The sequence below is a fragment of the Alligator mississippiensis genome, chromosome 4, assembly GCF_030867095.1.
Source record: "Alligator mississippiensis isolate rAllMis1 chromosome 4, rAllMis1, whole genome shotgun sequence".
Lineage (NCBI taxonomy): Eukaryota > Metazoa > Chordata > Crocodylia > Alligatoridae > Alligator > Alligator mississippiensis.
This window is the reverse complement of record NC_081827.1, coordinates 64,655,088-64,673,829: the sequence shown is the minus strand read 5'-3', so window position 1 is coordinate 64,673,829 and position 18,742 is coordinate 64,655,088. Positions and strand designations below refer to the sequence as shown.

General features: G+C 40.3%; 1 protein-coding gene across 5 annotated transcripts in view; it reads left to right on the top strand.

Moving 5' to 3' along the window:
* Positions 1-2,919: 2,919 nt before the first annotated feature.
* TAFA2 (TAFA chemokine like family member 2) overlaps positions 2,920-18,742 on the top strand; it is a 373,730-nt gene continuing 357,907 nt past the window's right edge. The window contains exon 1 of one of the 5 annotated variants that reach the window (XM_059726049.1): positions 2,920-3,060. The gene's annotated coding sequence lies outside the window, so the exon portion shown is untranslated. Of the gene's footprint in view, positions 3,061-7,361; positions 8,608-18,742 lie in introns of those variants that run through there. The other 4 variants (XM_059726048.1, XM_059726054.1, XM_059726053.1 and 1 more) reach the window with 4 other exon arrangements.

Sequence of the window (18,742 nt, the reverse complement as noted above, 5' to 3'; positions counted from 1 at the left end):
GTGTTGCCCTGGTTCCTATGAAATATTAGTTCTATTCCATTATTGAAGGCAGGAAACCAGAGTACTTCTCTTACAGAAGAGACTCCTATCAATGCATAATTGGATGGTCTAGATAAGTTGTCTATCACTAATCACATTCCTTTTCTCTGTCCTCTTCTAGGAAAAAGGAACAAACTGTTCTACTGAGCATAGGTGCTTGACAGTAGAAAAAAACTGTTATATCCAGATCGGAAAATTTCCTGGCATTTCTCTGGCTGAGGTAGGTAAAATTTAGTGAGAATGTAAGATGGGAATGATTATTGCCAGGGATGCATGTTGCATTAATTCTAAGTGTACCAGAATAATCTTACAGTAACAACGTATATTGTCAATACTTCCAAAGAAAATCATTTGCCCACCTTTTCTGAAAGAAAAGACAGAATTTGGTAGGTAGGGGAGGCAAGAACAAGAAATGTTTTTCTTTTGTCCTTGAGATATTAGGACAGTGCTACCAAAAAAGCCTAAATACGTGTTGCAAATTGAAGCTTCTACAAGGTAATTCTTGCATATAATGTTCAACAGTCTATTCAGATCCCAAGGATTCTATCTCATGCTCCACAGATAAAGTATTCTGTATTCCATGAGACTTAACATTTAATTGTTTAGCTGTCTTTGAATGTCTGAAATTTATGGAATGTCTTAAGAAGGCAAGGCTCACCGTACCATGCAGTATTGCTGCCTTTGGCTGCATCCCCCTGAGCAGGAACATATGGTTTGTGGCACCTTAAAGCCTTTTGAGATGCCACGAAATGCATGTGGTGCTTGTGATTCTATTCTCAACACTGCATATTTGTGGCATGGCAGCAAAATTAGATACTGAAAAATCGTGGTATGTAAAAACACTGATAGCATAAAAAACCAGGGTGGCACATGTGGCTGCAGCATGCACATCCTGAAGCCAGAGCCTGGCTAGCCAGAGCCACACTCCAGTGGCCGGCCAGGCTCTGCACTCCTGAATTACTGCCACTGCTGCCCCAGGAAGTTCCCAGGCCCACAGGTTGGGCTGCTGGGGCCAGCACAGGTGCTGGCTCCAGCATCCCCTACTGCACCCAGGGCAATTTACTGTGCAGAGTGCGCATGCAGGGGTGTGCCTGAGGACAATTAGCAGCAGCAGCACAACTATGTGGGGAAATGTGTGTTTCTGCTTGTGGGGACATGCCCCATGGCTGCAAGCTGATTTAATATCTTAAAAAAATTTCCGAGACATTTACAACATCCTTAGAGGTATGTAGAGGGCACTGTGAATAAACAGTGATATTGATGTAACATCATTGGTATACAAACTCAGCAATGGTCCTTCATTTTTAATCTATCTTTGTGAGGCATTAAAAAAACCAAAACAATACCTTAGGTTGACCATGACATTTTGAATGCCTTAAAGTTTGGGTAGTGACCACAGCTAGTTCCCAGGGGGAAGGTCTAGCCTTATGTGAAGTGTAAAGTCCAAAATCATAGGTATTGCTAGAATCTGCTTGCTGAATCTTTTAAAATATTTTTTTTCTGAAGCAAGAAGCATTGGAGAGAGGGCAGTAATTTCACGCTGATCAACACCTGCAACATCAACATCAACTTCCTTGTGATCAGACTAAACTATGGTACTTCATCAGTGTTCTCTTCCTTGTAGTGTGGGTCAATTCTTAATTTTTTGCTGTTCCTTTCTCCTACCTTGCTTATCCATTTCTCATATCTCCTTTTCTGTACAGCATATTGAACATTTACCTGTTCATACCACATTGATTTGAAATTTAGCAAATCTGATTAGAGTGCCTTTTGCAACTGAAAATTACATATGCATCCTGTGCATTAAATTTAATATAATTTAATCCACTTTTCAACACGATATTATAATATAACAGTAACGTGAAGTAAAAAATTATCAGCAACAGTTATTGGGTGCCAGCAAACTGCTAGAAAATAGATGATGATACAAAGAACTTACTAGTTAAACTTTCAGTAATAATCAAAAAGAGATTGGCTATGTTCCCAGTGGGAAAAAATTCCCACAGCTGCACTGGTCTTCCTAAAACACTGTGTCGTAAGTCCACCTCTCTGTGGTTAATATATAGCTTTTATAGTTGTGTTGAAACTTGAATGACAAAGCCGTATCTGATGCTTAATAAAGCTTTCAATCTTCTGGAACAAATGTCAGTGTTTTGTGTCTTTTGTGAGGGAGAGTTTAAATACAATTTTTAAATCCTAAGGACAATAAGAAATGTCAGATGACAGGCCTATCTGTCCCAGGATCCTGTTTCTTATAGTGGCAGAAAGCAGACTTTTTTGTGAACTACTTGTTCATAAACATAGCAGTTTTCCCTATGGATGCATTTTTGCTTTCTGTACTCTTCTGTCTGAAGCATTAAGGTCAGCCCCACTGAAGGAAGTTAAAATGATTATAATACTGATCTACTTCAATAAAATTTTCTTTTTGATCCCTCACACATTCTGTAATAAATCAGTCATGTCCCTTTAAATAACTATGCATCCTGGTGCTCAGAAGTAGTGCCTCCTAAATTGAAGTGGTTGCCTCCTAAATTGAAAGCAATATGAACTAATTGTCACTGCTAAATGCCAGAGCTAATTAGCCCACCACCGGTGCTGTGCAGATGCAGCCAAGCTGCTTTTAGTGGTGAGCTGTCCAAGCAGCATGGTGCTGCTGTCAAGGAGAGTAAGTTGATTTTGTAGACCTCGTCAAACAGAAGTTATCTTCTCTAAGAGACTTGCCTTGCACCAGATGTTGTGCATATAGGAGGGCCTAGCTGTATCCTAATGTCAATCAATTATTTGGTTAGCTAGAGACCATGATCTGTGACTGGGCTACTGGCTAGAACTAAAATAAAGCAGAAGTGCCACAGCTGTTGGTGTTTAGATGTTGCAACACCTAAATTTAAACTATGTGGTTTGCATGGCAGAAATCAGAAGTAGGTAGCTTTTCAATACATTTCACACATTGCAAGACCCAAAACACTCAGCAAGTGAGTAGAGAGCTGCCTGGAGCTAGCCAACAGGAGATACTAAGGACAGGTATGTATTTTAAATTATCCTTTTTATAGGGCTTGGGAGACTTAGTGTATAGAGAGACACTTTTCTTGTCTGTAGGTAGGCACATAGGTCATTTCTTTACAAAATGGATTGGGAGATCACTTTTTTTTCTTTTAGAGCAGTGGTGGTAGTACTGCCACCTCTCTTCTTCTGCAAAGTAGCTCAGTGATCAGAATATAGGATGTGGAAAGACTCCATTTCAATTCTCTCCCATGCCTAAGGAAATTTAAACCCACATCTCCCACCTTGCTTGACCTAACTGCTCAGCTTTGCATATTTTGGGTTGGAAGTGGGACCACTTTTCTCCTTCCTTTGGAAGCAATTCTCCTGAGTAGAAATATGCATACATATTTCCTGCATACAACATATCCCAGAACAAGGTAAGCATCTTACTTTGAAAGACACAATGGAAAAAAAAAAAAAGACCTTTCATTGAAAATACTGGTAAGTAGCAGTAAGTAATTGAGTAGCAGCAACTAGGGATCCCAGTGTGCTCATTTGCAGTGCTAATTTCACCTCTGTGGGTAGAAGCTTACAGTACAGAAACTCCTATGTTCTCACGTATATTTTCTTACTTTTATTGTACACACCAATTTCCAGCAATGGATTCTCTTGTGGAAAGGTTCCTGTTGTGTACAAGAAAATATGGTACAGTAATTCAAGATTCACTGGATCAGAGAGAATAATGATGATTCTCTAACTCACTAGCATGCAGATCTAATCATTAGGGCAGTTGCCATCATGCATGGAGATCTGTGTTCCAGTCCCTGCTCCAGTGATTGTATGTTTTATTCAACTATTGAATTATGTTAAAAAATGTAATGAGTAAAATATAACTGAAATATAGTATTGTGAAAAATGCAAGGACACAAGGTAAACCTACTTTGAACTCTAAGATGGATACCACAATGAGGGAAAATATGAGGCTGTTACACATTTAAAGTTTTAACAAGGTAAGAAAAAAACGATATTTGAGAAATTATATGTGTTTATCTACTTAATGGCAGCATACTAATGAGAAGTTAAAATAGACGAAGTGTAAGACTGCCCAAAAGCTTTAATTTCCTGATTCTTTCTATGCTGTAATATTTTCAAATTATTTTGCTTTTTTTCTGCTTTTGTCAGCTGTCCTACCTCTTACTAAATAGTAACATTTATGTGAAAACAATTTGAACTAGGTTTTCTTGAAAAAAATTGTCACAAGTGAACAATGTATATCTTTTTTTTGTCCTCGACTTAAATATCTGTATCGGTTCCATTAAGCTTTGTGATCAGTGTCATTTTAGATGCTAACAATTTTAAGATGAATGATTAAAAAATCAGCATAACACTTTTCTGAATGGTTTGCATGTTGTGTAAGAAAAGCAGACTTGCTTCTATTATTTCTTTGCAATTGCCCTTTTCAGTGTAATGTGGAGGCTTCTGAAAATCAGTGGTGATTTCAGTATTCTAATTAAAAATCTTATTTCCTTCAGAATCCAATAAGCAGCATGATTTTAATAATTGCCTGTGGGAGACTTTTTAAAGACCCCTGGAAAAACTGTGCTCCATTGCCTTTTCATTTTCCTTCAGCTTTTCAAGATACTTTGTGTTGATTAGCTTTATTTTACTGGGGTAAACATTTGGATTATACTGAGGCTTTTAATGAACTCTGAATGTAGTGAATCAAATTCTTAACTGTCAGGAGTGCACAGCACAAATATGTATGTTAAGGCACTTAAAAGGGAAGCTCACCTTTTGTATTTTATACTCTTTCAGTTCTAGGGCCACTGCACATATAATGGGCTTCAAAGCACAAATTATATCAGTTGAGGATGGGTGCAATTTAGGGACCACACCACCTCTCTGCTAGCTGTAGGAGGGCTGTTGTAAAAGTCAACACAATTGGTTGTACAGCACCATTGGATTCCTCCCTTGGCTTGAGGAATTCTCCTGGGATTGGATGCAATGCTATCTGCCCATGCACATTATAATGACGCTGAGTTGTTTTGCTTTGTAAAGGAGACTGAAGACCCATTATCTAATTGTGATCTTTATAATCCTAGGGCATCCATTGAATATTGGTTTATAGGAAAGAATGGGGCCATTAGCTCTCTCTGCTACTTCTCCCATAAGCCAGTGCTCCTGAGAAGTGAAACACATGCAGAAAGTTATTGTTTCAGGTATTTTGTCTCCTAGTTGAGTGTGAAGTGGGGGCTCCTGGGGTTACTGATTGCATACAAATACAGGGGACTAGGCCCAGGAGGCACCTTACAGTCCTAGGTTCTTATGTTTAGCTGTTTCCACGAATATTGGTACATCTACCATGTACTAAAAGGTATAATAACAAAATGATAGCCTCAACAACCATTTACAGACCACTTCAAGGATTGCTGTCAAACTTGTTTCTTTTAGTTATAGTTTTTAATTTAATTTTAGCTCTTAATTAGGGCCCCAGTCTTCCAAAATGTTCCACAGGCTTTGCCTGTTCAGATATACGCTGAAATTAGAAGGGCTCTGTGTGACACAGAGGATGGGACCGAATAGATAGTCTCGACAAACACTTATTATTTGGTTGCCAAAGACTGCAAGGAAATCAACTCAGGAACATAACTTCCAGGTTATTATCTGCTAAGGGGAATATATTCCTTTCCTTCTGTTTAACAGCAAGAAATGAGTATGTCTCTGAAGAAAATTTATAAGGATGATGTTGATGTGCTTGAGTTTGCTACTATTACATTTGGAGAAGGCTTGCCTGCTTTTCAACTTGAAATGGAGTCAACTTACAAAAAAATGAATTAAATTAGTTTCAGATAGTATACCTGCTCTGAGTGCCTGGACCAATTTTTTTGTCTTCTTTTTTTTCTTTTATGGTATGAAATATCCCACAGAGGGAAACAATGGGACTATTCACAAAGTTAAATTGCCTGAAAAATCAGAGGGCAGGAAATCTCTTAATTTTTTTTGTTTAGTTATTTTAAATGTGATCATAACTTCTTTTCTGTTTTACTGTCTGTTGTCTGCCCTGCTATTCTGGTGATGTTTGCTTGTCTTATTTCAGACTGGTTATAAACTGTTTAGAGTAAGCACTGGTGTTTTCCTATCCATTTACAGTCCTAGAATAGTGGGATCCCAATCTTGGCTCAGTGCTTGGGGTCTTACTCTAAACTAAATATGAATCAATAATTCTAACTGTAGAGCATTAAAAAAACCAAAACAGATTAAGGCATGATTTTTTAAGTTAATGTCGTCCCTGTAAATACTGCATCACCTTATCACAGCCCAGCAGAACTGACAGCCTTTCTCCTACTTACCTTGTGGCCTCACAACAACAACAATACTTTTCAGGCACCCAAAATGGATGCTGTGATCTCAAAGTTCCTGTGTCTTATGATGCCTCGTCTCTTTCCTAGGCCCAGAATCTGTTACTTTTTGCTTTCATTGGAATATGGTGTACTCAACCTGAATGTGCACAATTTGACCCATTTAATTGTGTGTGTGTGTGTGTACATGATATGTGTGTATATACATGCCTTTACATTGTATATATAACTGTAATGCATAGCTTGTGTGTGTGTAGAGTGGTTAAGGTACCTCACTTTCAGCTCCCAAAACAAATCCATGCCCCTGGAGGCTGAGGGAGGAGTGGGATTTGGTAAATGGTGCAAAGGGTGATAAGACTCATACTTCCTCCTGGGACCTTGAAGGAGTATCTTAGAGGTGTCCCCTAAAGCTTTAGTTTGAGTCTTGATCTAGATTTGGTCTATTTGGGCTGGGTAGTTGAAGAGGGCAGATGCAGCGCTAACTCCTGTGCTGTTGGCCAGGGAAGCTGGCACACTTGCCTACATTAACGCATAGGCCATCGCATCTTTTGTGACTGGAGGTCACAAAATACCTGGCTCCTGGATAAGAAGGAAAAATACCTCAAGGTGAGAAGGGGGGAGTACCGTTAAGTGTCAAGCAGATGAGAAAAGGGGAGGCGGAGGCCAACCATGTTCTTCAGAAAACACGGAAGTATGGCCCAGGTGGGTTTGTGAACCCCCAGTGCATTTTTGAACGCCGGGGCAACAGCCGAAGCGGATCCTCGACCTTGACAAGGCCGCGGGCCCGGGACTCCGCAGGACACAGACTCCGCGCTCAGCTCCTTCCCCGGTGCGTGAAGGCGAAGCAAGCCTGGCTGTCAGTGTCTCTCTCCTCCCTCTGGAGGGAGACACAGGCCAGGTTTTGGCTGCGGGCTGCAGCGGCGCTCTCTGCAGCCGCCACCCGGCGCCAGGCTCTTCCTCTCCGCGCAGCTGCCTCTCCCGCGGCCGCGGGGGCAGGGGCAGCTCCGCCTGCCTCCACTCCCCCCGGCTCCCCGCAGCTCAGCCGGCAGCCCCGGGCCGCTCAGTCCGAAGGGACTCGCCGGTCCTAGTACAGCCGGGGCTGGGGGGGAGTCTCCCCCATGCGAGGAGCTGTGAAAGTGAGCGCTCCTCCGCGTCCCCGCCGTGTCCGACGGTCTTTCTCGCGCCCTGCTGGGGCGGGACGAGCGACCCCGCCACCTCTGCTGGGCGCTGCGACCCGCCGGTGCCGGAGCTGCTGCCGGCAGCGCGGGCTCCCGGGCACGTCTCCAAGGCAGCCCGCGGCGCGTGCGGGGCCGGGCGGGGTCTTGATGAAACTCTGGCAGGAGGCCGCCTGGAAGGGCTCTAGCAGCCGCCCGGCCACGCTCCCTGCCCGCCGGAGCCGCGGGGCATCGCCGGGGCGGGCGGCTCAGCCAGGCACCGGCCCGGCTTGATCTGACTTCAAGCCCCAGCGGCTGCCCTGCAAGGGAGTGAGATCCCGCCACGGCCGCGAGGCCGGCTGGCGAGCCGGAGGAGCCCGGGCGGATGGACTGACTGATCGATTTGATTCCCGCGGGTGGATCGCGCCCTCCCCACTACTTTTTCCTTCCCCTGGAGGGAGAAGGAAAAGGAGTGAAGCAAAGGGGGGGGGGGGGGGGGAAGGCTTGTTGTGTATTCAAAGCAAACCAATCAGAGATGGAATAACAGAGGGGATTGCTGCAGGACGTGCCGCCGCCGCCGCCTCCCTCCTCTGCTCTGAAAGGCGGGATCGGGGCCGCACCGATCCAGCCGAGGGGCCAGAGCCGCGCCGGGCTGCAGGACTTCCCCGCCGCTCGGCCTGCAAACGCATCTTCCGATTACTTTTCCATCGGGCGCACGAAGCGGGCTCCAACTCCCTCTGCCCACCGCCGCCGCCGGATTGCTGCTGGATTTCGAGATCCAGTCTGAAAGGAGAGGGGAGACCCCCCCCCCGCACACTCTCTTCGCGCCTCGCCCCCCCCCTAAAAAAAACCAACCCCAAACAAATCCATGCCCCTGGATGCCGAGGGAGGACTGGGATTTGGTAAGCGATGCCAGGGCGATAAGACTGGAGTTTCCCCCCGGAGCCTGAAGGAGGATCGCTAGGCGGTTCCAGGAGGAAGCGGGGCTGCAGGTAGGTGAGAGGGGCCGGCTCCAGATGTGCGGGCTCCTGTGCGCTGCGCCCCGGCTCCCCCGCCCTTCTGCTGCTGCTGGGGTACGTGTGTGTGGAGTACGTGTGTGTGTGTGTAAGGGGGGTTCCCCCCTCTCGGAAGCACCACGTTGCTTGTGGCCCCTTCATGCCAGAGTCCTTGGGGAGGGGAGGGGGATACCGGGCAGCCTCTGTAGTAGCCGATCCCAGCTGGGGAGGGGCGGGGGGGAGAAGTTCTAGGGAAAGGGGCTGGATCGAGGGCAATAGGGCGAGGAGGGGGGAGTTAAAGGAACTAATGAGTCCCCCCCCCCCCCCCCCCCCGCTCCCCCTGCAGCTGAGAAAGTTCAAGCAAAGCCTCGAGAACAGGTTAATTTCACTCCCCGGGGCTGCACCTGCCCAGTGAGTCCTGCACCAGGGAGGATCAATGGGATGTGTCAAGTCGCTTCTTTCAAGCCTCCCCACATCCCATTTTGCATTATTTCATCCTCCGGCAATTTCTGCAGGAGGGTGGAGGTTTTAGGGCGGCCCTCCATATCTCTGCCTAACTCTTTTCATAAAGAGCGTGGCCGATCACTTCCAGAAAGCCATCCTAGCCGGAGATGTGTTTTGTTTGGAGCCCCATCGCTTTACTGCATGGCTTGGGGGCGAGGTTAAAGAGTGAGGAATCATCTGTCGAATGACTAAAAAGGTGGGGAGCGAGTATAAAGCGTCTGGCTTCGTTTCTTTCAGAGTCAAATGCTCCCCCCCCCCCCCCCAATTACCTGTCTGCAACGTGAGGTTTCTTGCCCATCGGCTTTGCTTTGATTTCGTCCCATTTCAGTGAATTAATGGAACTAGGAAATCTGCGGTACAGAGCTGTGCTTTTTCACAGCGGGAAGGTTTTTCTCCCCTCTCCCCCCAGTTATACCTTTGCAAGGAGAAAAAGTTTAGAAATCCCTGCTGTATTCCTGAAGTGCTGTGGGAACAGATGCTTGGGCTACACGGACACAGCAGAAAAAAAAAGCAGTAGCTTTCAGTGCCCTGCTAAGAGCAGAGTTGTCATGCATGTCTGTACTGTATTCTTCATCTTTACCAGGAGTTTAAAAAATGCCTGAAGCACTTGGGATTATATGTGTAGTTACAGTTGCCTTTTCCCAACCTTTGCTTGGAGAGTATTAATTTGCTTTAAAACAACCACCAATCCCTTCTCTCCCCCCCAATATTGGCTTTGTAATTAAGGAATCTTGCTTTGAACTGTTAATGTAAATAATAAACAAACTCAACCCCTAGCACTAAAAACCCCATAAAACATTCAAGGTCTTAGGGTCCTCTCCCACCACTGGATAAATTTAAATTACTATTGACTAAATGATAATTGTTATCTAGTTTCTGTGTTTTACAAACTGGTTTTAGATATTAACATTCAGACTGGCATCAATTTAACACTTTAAGGGTACTATATTAGGTGATGTAAGCAGAAGCAAATTGTTAAATTAAGATTCCTTTGTGCAGTTACAGAGTAAAGAAAACTAAACCAAATAATACTTTAGGTTCCCAACATCCCATACTACCTAGAATATAGCTTTGTAAAGCTTGAGAAATATGACATACTTTTAAGACTATTAAATACATTCACCATGTAAAGTAACTGCAAATGTATTGTGAAAGAAAAGCATAGTGCATGTAACCGTTGTTGCGTTTGTTAAAAATAATTTCATAATTATTTGTACAGTGATAGTAAAGTAAGTCACATAAATTTCACTTTGATATATTTCTTACCAAGCTTTGGTCTTGTATTGGTGATGTTCATTTGAACACAGGCTTATTTTACAGCTTAATATAGCCCTAATTTCCAAAGTTCCAATGTTGTAAACTATTTCAGTACCATTATTTTGGTTGAGGGTATTTCATAAATAGTTTTGTCTCAGATCATGGTCACTATTCACAAAATGCTTAAATCAACTCCTATATATAATCTGAACGCAGGAGGGCTTTTGAAAGAATGAATTTAGATATGTTGTCTAGTTGATAGTGGGAGACTTTGAAGTAAAATCTGGATTCCTGTCGCATCGTTGTTAATCGGAGAATGAGAACAAATCTGGGAAATGTATTTTTGTCACATCTGACATACAGTGTAACATTTTTGCATGTTTCTTCAGAGATACCAAGGGATTTCAGTTTTATACCTAGGTACATGTACTGCAGCTGATAATGCCAGTGGGGAGTATATGGAGGAACTACTAGAGCTGAAAACTGAGGTGTGTTCATATAGATGGATATAGATTAAATTAGCAAGTAAGTTATAATGGCAAGTTTTAAAGTAAAGATTTGTTGAACCTCATTTGGAGTTATGTTAATGCAGATAAGGTAACTTATTTCTTTGTGGTTACAAAAGAGCATTTAATACCCAACAAGTTGCATAATTTAACCACTAGAGCTGGTAGAATGATGATATTTTCAAGGAATAATACGTACTTTTTCTTTTTATGCATTATTGAGACTTCTGATTAAAGGACCACTTTCCAAACACAGTGTACCTAAGCATAAAATATCTAGGCATGTTTTTTCAAATGAGAGCATCTCCACACTTGCATTTAATACCTAATGCTGTAATGGTATTTTTCTTGTGGGTGTATTATTGCTAAGTAATTGCATAAAGCATAATAGTCAATTAGAAGAAGATTATTAAGGACCAGTATGCCCTAGGTTTTACTTATTTCAAATAATAGTATAATACAAAATGTTCATCAGTCTAATACATTATCACTAAGTGTGAAAAAGAAGAAATCATTTCATTTAATACTTTTGTAGAAAAAAATGTGAGCACCATCTTGAAAATTTATTGTAAATTATAGGGCTACCAGTGAGCAAACAGTTGTATGTGTCTGTTTTAACTTCTGCAGTATTTTATTAGAAATGCCTCATTAAGTCACATTATTCTGCATCTGGCTTTTCATTGAAAATTAAAAAAAATATGAAACTTTATTCATCAATGCACCAATGTTTCCCTTGTTAAATACTGAAAGTCAAAGAAGAAAAAAATCTTCCAGAATCATCATACTAAAAACATTGAACATATTCTATTCTTGTGATTATATTGGTGGCATTTACAAATACAATCCATAAATGTATATATTAGTCAAACATTATCAAACAAAGAAAATAAAAGCAAACAAGAACTCTGCAATGATATGAAGGCCAGCACAACTAAAGACCCCACAAATCTAATTAATTTACGCTCAGTCTCACATGTGCAGTCTATATTTAAGCATCACTTACATGCAAGACTACTGACACCGCCATTGTCTTACAGCCATCAGTTTTTGTAACATTGTGTAAGTCTGGTGGAAATAGCATTTCATTTGAAAATACATGTAGTTCAATTTCATTTTCCTTTTGAAACATTCTTAAAGAATGAAAATGGAAGTTGTGTTCAGATGGATATAGCAGAAGGGTCCCCAATCAGCTCCTGGTGGATATTAACCTGCTTCTGCCCTTGTCTTTGCATTTTAAGATAAATGGGATGGATTCTCAGCTGATGAAAACAGTCATAGCTTTGATTTAAATGGATGTATGACAATTCACACCAGCTGAGTATTTAGTATTTCTAGATGTGTTATTTTGGAGGATCACTTAGGCAACAAAGATGTAAATGCAAGCAATTCAATTTTGGCTCCCAATAAACCGGTCCTGTTTCTTGTTTATTTGTGCTATGATATAGAGATACAGCTTAAATTGAGACGCAGCTTAAATTTTGAACTATGCTGTATTCAACACAGTTTAAGCAATACTTAGCATTCAAATTATAGACTAAGCACATGATTTAAAAAAAGATGCCTACCTACAGATCTGTGCCAGTTTACTTTAGCAGAGAATTAGTCCCAAGTTTTTTTGCAAATTCTAAGAATATATATTATAATATTATATTATAATTAAGTCCTTTAAGATCAGATTTAAGTTTCAGCTAGCATGCACCTTTGATAATATGGCAAACAGTGACATCACTACTAAAATAATCATTTCATTTTCCTTGTGACAGTCTATAGACCCATTTCTTTCTGCTCCAGACTGAGCATAGAGGGGTAGTGATTCCTATGCTCAAATTCTGCAAATCAACATTTTTAGCCACTTCTTAACACCATGTCAGTCATTTTTTTTTTTTCTATCAGAGGAGAGCACAAAATAATCACATGGCCTAATGCACTCTTCCATGACTGTAGTGCAAAGCTTTCTCACTTCCACAGATACACAATTCAATTTATTTTTATATGCCTTTTTTCATGCAGCGTTTCTCAAAACAACTTAAGAAGAAAAGAGATAAAATAATAATGAGATCATGCTTTACAGTAGTAGTTACAGTGGGACATTATCCTAAGCGTACTAAATAGAGAGAAGTATTCAAACAAGCTTTCTTAGTTAGCTTTGTCTTTTCTGGTGCACCAGAATCTGTATCTGCAGAATGATTTGTAGTGGGTGCAGAATATAGGACTTGTACACATTTTCTTTGAAAATTGTTTCCTATGGAGTTGATCTACACTTACATGTTAGTATATTGCTCATGTGAGTTAGCACTGGCAGGAAAAGCTCCTGTTTCTTTTGCAGTCTGGAAGTGGTTCCTTATGTAACTGAATGTGTGCGAGGTAGGAAATGGGGTTAACCTCCTGTTATAAAGGTAATTCAACCTCATAATCTTTACCACGTTAATAGCTTATCTGTTCCAGCAACTGCATTTGACATCTTAATGTTGACTTTCATAATATGAAATGTGAGTACGGGTTTCTTAACACTAGTATGCCACTGCATTAGCATTGTAGTTTGAGCATCTTACTCAACAATGATAAGAGAGAACGATAGATTGTGAATGATATTTGAAAACACAAAAGGCTTTTTAAAAAGCTGGATGATGAGTAATCTCTTATGCCTACATCATGAATTTACGACAGGGAGAGCCACATCAACTTTGCAAATGAGTAATCCTTTTTTTTTCCATTGTGTTTGTGCACTTGCTCATTTACATGAGCAGCAAGAATTTTCAGAATTACCATAGTAAATATTAAATCAGTTTTGAATATTTAGAAAAATCTCTTATTTCTGGACATGAATCAGTTTCTAACTGTTGAGGACTAGGAGGACACTTTGCATGGGGTAGATTTGCTTGTATCTCTCCACTGTAGTGTCTCTCTTTTTTGAAGCAGCTGATGGCCACTACTGGACTAGGGGAATGAATGATCTGACCATGATCTAACTGCTTTGTTCCTAATACTGTATTAGAACTGTATTTTGTTATTAATGACTTAATAAAACTAAACTGCAGTTGTCTAGAGTATTATAAATAAATATTTTACACACTTTTTTTCTAAATAATGATGGCATAGTAATCGTACAACATGAGGTTCTAGAGTGGGCATCACTTATTAAAAAAAAAAAAAAAAATTAGATTCCATGGGCCTCAGTCCTATGTTTGATCTTACTTTATAGTAAGCTGCTGCATTATTACATTTAATGACACTGTAAACTACAAGTAAATGGGATATCAGTGGCCTAGAGGTTAGATAATGAAATTTTATTCCTTTCATAGGTTACTGGCAAAATGTGAACTCAGTCCAGTATGGACTGAAAGCCAATAGGTTGTCTGTCAATTTGTATATTGTCTTAGTCTGATTTCCATTGTGTGGATATCCAAAAATAAACTACTATACCTGACAAAAATTGATATACTTGTTTGTGGCGTTCACAGAAGGGCTAAAGACTGGTATCTATTCAAACAATACATTTAAACTCATACTTTACTGCAAGGGTGTCAGACATTTGGCTCATGGGTATATACTGCTCTTGTGTCTGTCTCATGCCCAGGGGGCCAGGTGATTTTGGCATCCCTACTTCACTGGATGTATGTGAATACCTGTGCTAGGTCTGTGTGGGCACATGTACATGAGATGCTTAAGAGAAGAAGGCTAATTCTACTGCACGTTAGTGCAGCTGGCAAAAACTGTGCTAATGCGCAGTAGATTTAGTCTAATGTGCATTAACATTCTGTTAAAAAGTGTTCATCTGCACTAATGCATTAATTATGACGCATTAATGAATGTGTGCACATGCCCACTATGTGTTTAAGGTTGACTGTATGCTTAAATACTCTGCTGGGGTGGGCGCTGAACAAGCATCCAATGAACAAGCACCAATATTCCTTGGTGTTTACAGTGATAAGGGGTGTGATGGTTTTGAGAAAGTGATACTGCTGTCCATTCTCTGTAGACAAACTGACTTAAAGTCTCTGTGTGCATCAATCTGGCACCTTTCACAAACATAAAATTCACTTTAAGAATTGAAGATGAAGATTTGAAATAAAATCTAAGGTTTTAAAGCTTGTAAGTTTTATAAAGTGGTTATACATATATTATGGTATTAAAAATTACAATTATAACCTAATGATTGTTCAGAAATGATGTCACTGCTGCAGAAATAGAATTATATGTTGTCATCTGGGAAAGTATACAAGATATTTATATTCCCGTGAGAAATGAGGTCATATTTATAACTTAATTAAAGAAGGAAATCAGTTACAGCACTGCAACAGGAAAGCAACAGCATGTTTGTATTGTGGTAGCTATATATAACTTGTTTTGAGAATGACTTAACTGTGGATTTTAACAAATAATGTAGATCCCCGCTATACAGAAATTAAAGTTTGTAAGTTTTTGTTTTTTTGTTTTTGTTTTTTTTCTGGTAACATTACAAACAGGAACAAATACGTCCTGTTTGTAATGTTACCAGAACAGAGACAAAGAAATATTGTATATGTATCTTAATATAATGCATAGTATATTTATACAAGATATTATAGATTGATGTAGTTAAGGTTGTCAGATGCTTTGCATTATAAGACCCTTTTTATTTCTACAAGCTAGAATCGGGGGCTATTTTTTCCATCTCCATTAAGAGTATGTTTAGACTGTGGCACTGACAAAGTGTCTGGCCCTCGATCCAAGGGCTGCTTGGTATTTAAACTGACTGTACAATGAAGGGCAGAGCTCTGTACCCAGGGACTGGTCTGGGTTAGCTTGAACAAGTTTAGATGGAACAAGTTTCCTTACACATGTGCCTTTATTTTTTTATAAACTCGGTCAGTGGTAACACCTTTACTGATTTACACCTGTGTGTGGCGCATTTAACAGTTCTGAGGCACATGTTAACAAAAGGAAGGAATACAATGACATGCCTGAAACTTCCTGCACTTTAACACTCCTGGAATTCTGACTGCAAGTCTAAGCCTAGACACTTGCAGTATGTCATGCATCACTCTGTGCTTTCAGACCCCTTCAATAGGTATAATTGCATAAGTGAAAACAAATAAACAAAACCCAAACTGAGGCTTTACTGTTGCTACCTTGTAGCTTTTGAGCATATATGACTTACTGGGAGCATCTACACAAGATGCTTAAGGCAGAATTAACTAATTAGCTCTGCAATAAAGCATCTCCATCTACATGTGCAGAGCCAACTTTGGCTGTTAAGCCTGAGTAAACTAACTAACTCCACCATAGTTTAGTACTGCCTGATACAAATAGTATCCTGTGGCGGAACTTACTCTGCTGCAATGCATGTGTAGATGGTGATGGGGCTGACAAGGGTGCTACAGTGCCGGGGCTGCAGGCTGGCTAGCCCCACACTGTAGTCCGCCGCAGCACATTGAGCTGGATCGGAGCAGCCCTGGGCTGGCAGGCTGACCCCTGAGGTCCTCTGCCACCTGGGGCTGCACTGCCTTGACTCAACGTTCTGTGATCTCAGGGGCATGCATAAATACTGTGCCTGGGAACAATAAACTCTAGCACAATTTATTGTGTTGTGCTAATTTCACGTGTAGATTCACCCATCGTTTCTTGGTATATCACAAGTATGACTAACAAAATACTTCAGAGAAATTGGAAGACTCTAGACTTTTTTTTTTTTTTAAAGAGTCTTCATGGCTGGTCATTTCTACTATAAATGCATATTTGAATTCTGAGATTATGTACTAAATCATATGCTACATAAAAAGCCTTATATCACCTTTTACAGCAATTAATGTCCATCAGTTAAATAGATGCTCGGGTCTTTAGAGAAGTTTGGAAATTGCCTGTTATTTTCCAGATAAACTATAAGAGTTCTGAGAGGACCTTTGCAAGAAATGTGCCAACATACAATGTTTTCATGCCATTGTAATTCTGTGTCTTAATCTTTAAGTAATAGACACTTGATTTTAAACTTCCCTCTCTCCTCATCACTCTGTTTAGCCACCCACTATCAAACATCTTCTCATCCTTCTTTCCATGCCCTTTCTTTCCTCTTCACTGTATAAACTTGCCTCATCTGCACTGGTGTCATATGATCTTCCTGAATGTCAAGGAAATGCAATCTGCAGTCAGCATTACCAAATAGCTTTCCTGCCAAAAAAAGTCTCTTTGTATGCCATAGCCCATCAGCTCAAACTTGGCTGAAAGTGATTCTGATTCCCAAATTTACAACACATTTTCTATTTAATGAGCTATGAAACATTGTCCCTTTTTTAGTCCATCATTCCTGACTAACCACATCTCTCCTGATAATTATAGCTTTAAAAAGAAACAGTTAATTTGAAACCTCCTCTCCAATAGAAATGACATTATTTGGATGTCCTGCCTCTATGTCCATCCTTTGGGGATTGTCTTATTGTACTTGCATCCTGAAATTCTGAGACCATTATTTCAGTACAATAGCCACCACATTGTCATCAAGAATACATACAAGATTATTGCAGATGCTATTTTAACAGCATCCTAAATTAATATGACTGCACAATTTACTTTGGCTTTGAAAAGGTTAAAAAAAATCTGAATTTTATAGGAGAACACTTTGTGTAACTTCTAGGATAAACACAATTTCAAATAATTATGTACAATATATATCGGACAGACGCTGCCATTTTTGGAGTATAATTCTCATTTATTATCTCTCTCTCTCATTCATTTTAATAGAACAATTTCTCAAATGACATAGATATCTAATTAAAAACTCCAGAAAAATAGTGGATGATTCAGTAGAGATGAGAGAATAAAAGCCTCATGGCTTAGAGTTTAGCTTTATATTATACTTGTGTATTTATTCAGTCAAAAAGATATTGATATATGGGTCTATCCACTCTTTATTGTGATTGATTTATACACTGTTATTGGCATAAAGTAAATATCATGAATTTAAATGTGTATTTTGTAAACTGCATAATATATAGGGAATCTGACAGACAGTCACCAGTTCTCATTTACGTATTTTGGCTTCCACCTGTTATTTACCCACCACATCTTGACAGCAAATCACTGAAATAGGACACTTGTCAACATCCCTTGACCAACAGTGAAAGGGGTGGAGTATACTTCAGAAATTCTATACTTTTGGTTTTTGTTCTTTATGCTTATAGGCATATGTTCTTTATGCTTTCTCAAAATATTTAAAAAAATGGGTTTATGTTGAAGGAAACTGTTTGCTTGTTATCTCTAGAATTACATTTCTCATAGACAGCATTAGATAAGGTATTTTCAGCTTAAAAAGGAAGTGGGGGCGGGGGGGAAAGAAGAGTAAATTGTCTGCAGGAAACTTCTATCTCCAGAAAGCAATTCTCTCTGAGATGGGTAGCTGTTCACTTTGGATGCCAACTTTCTTCTGATCCAAAGCAGCTACCCCTGCTTTCTAAACCAGTTTCTTGCACTTGCTGAAGCACAGACAGGAAGGCTTTTGTGGCCTTACTACATTCTCTGGAACGTTGACCACGGAAGATACAAAGACCCTTTAATTATGATTAATGGCAAACTTTTCAAAGGCTTAACTACATACCTCAGCAATCCTCCTTCTGAGACAAGACTATCTACTCTTATTATAGTTTGGAGTGCCAGCTATGTTATAGTTATGCTTTAGAAATCCTTACTACTTTTAAGCTTGACTTTCTAAGCACTCTAAAACTCACATATTTACTTGACTGCCTTGAAATTTATTATGCCTCCTGGGGTGATCCATTGAACTTTGTTCCTTTGAACAAGGGAATTCCTAAATTGCAGCCCCCGCCTCCCACCAAATAATTTCTTAAAGTTTATAGGTTTTACCTCTTCTTTCCTTTTTATCGTAATGCACATCAGGGTCTCAAAACCAGGACCCTGATTGTCTGCCATGTCCTCTCCCCAACCTCATCTTAGTTGCTTGATCCTTTTTATTT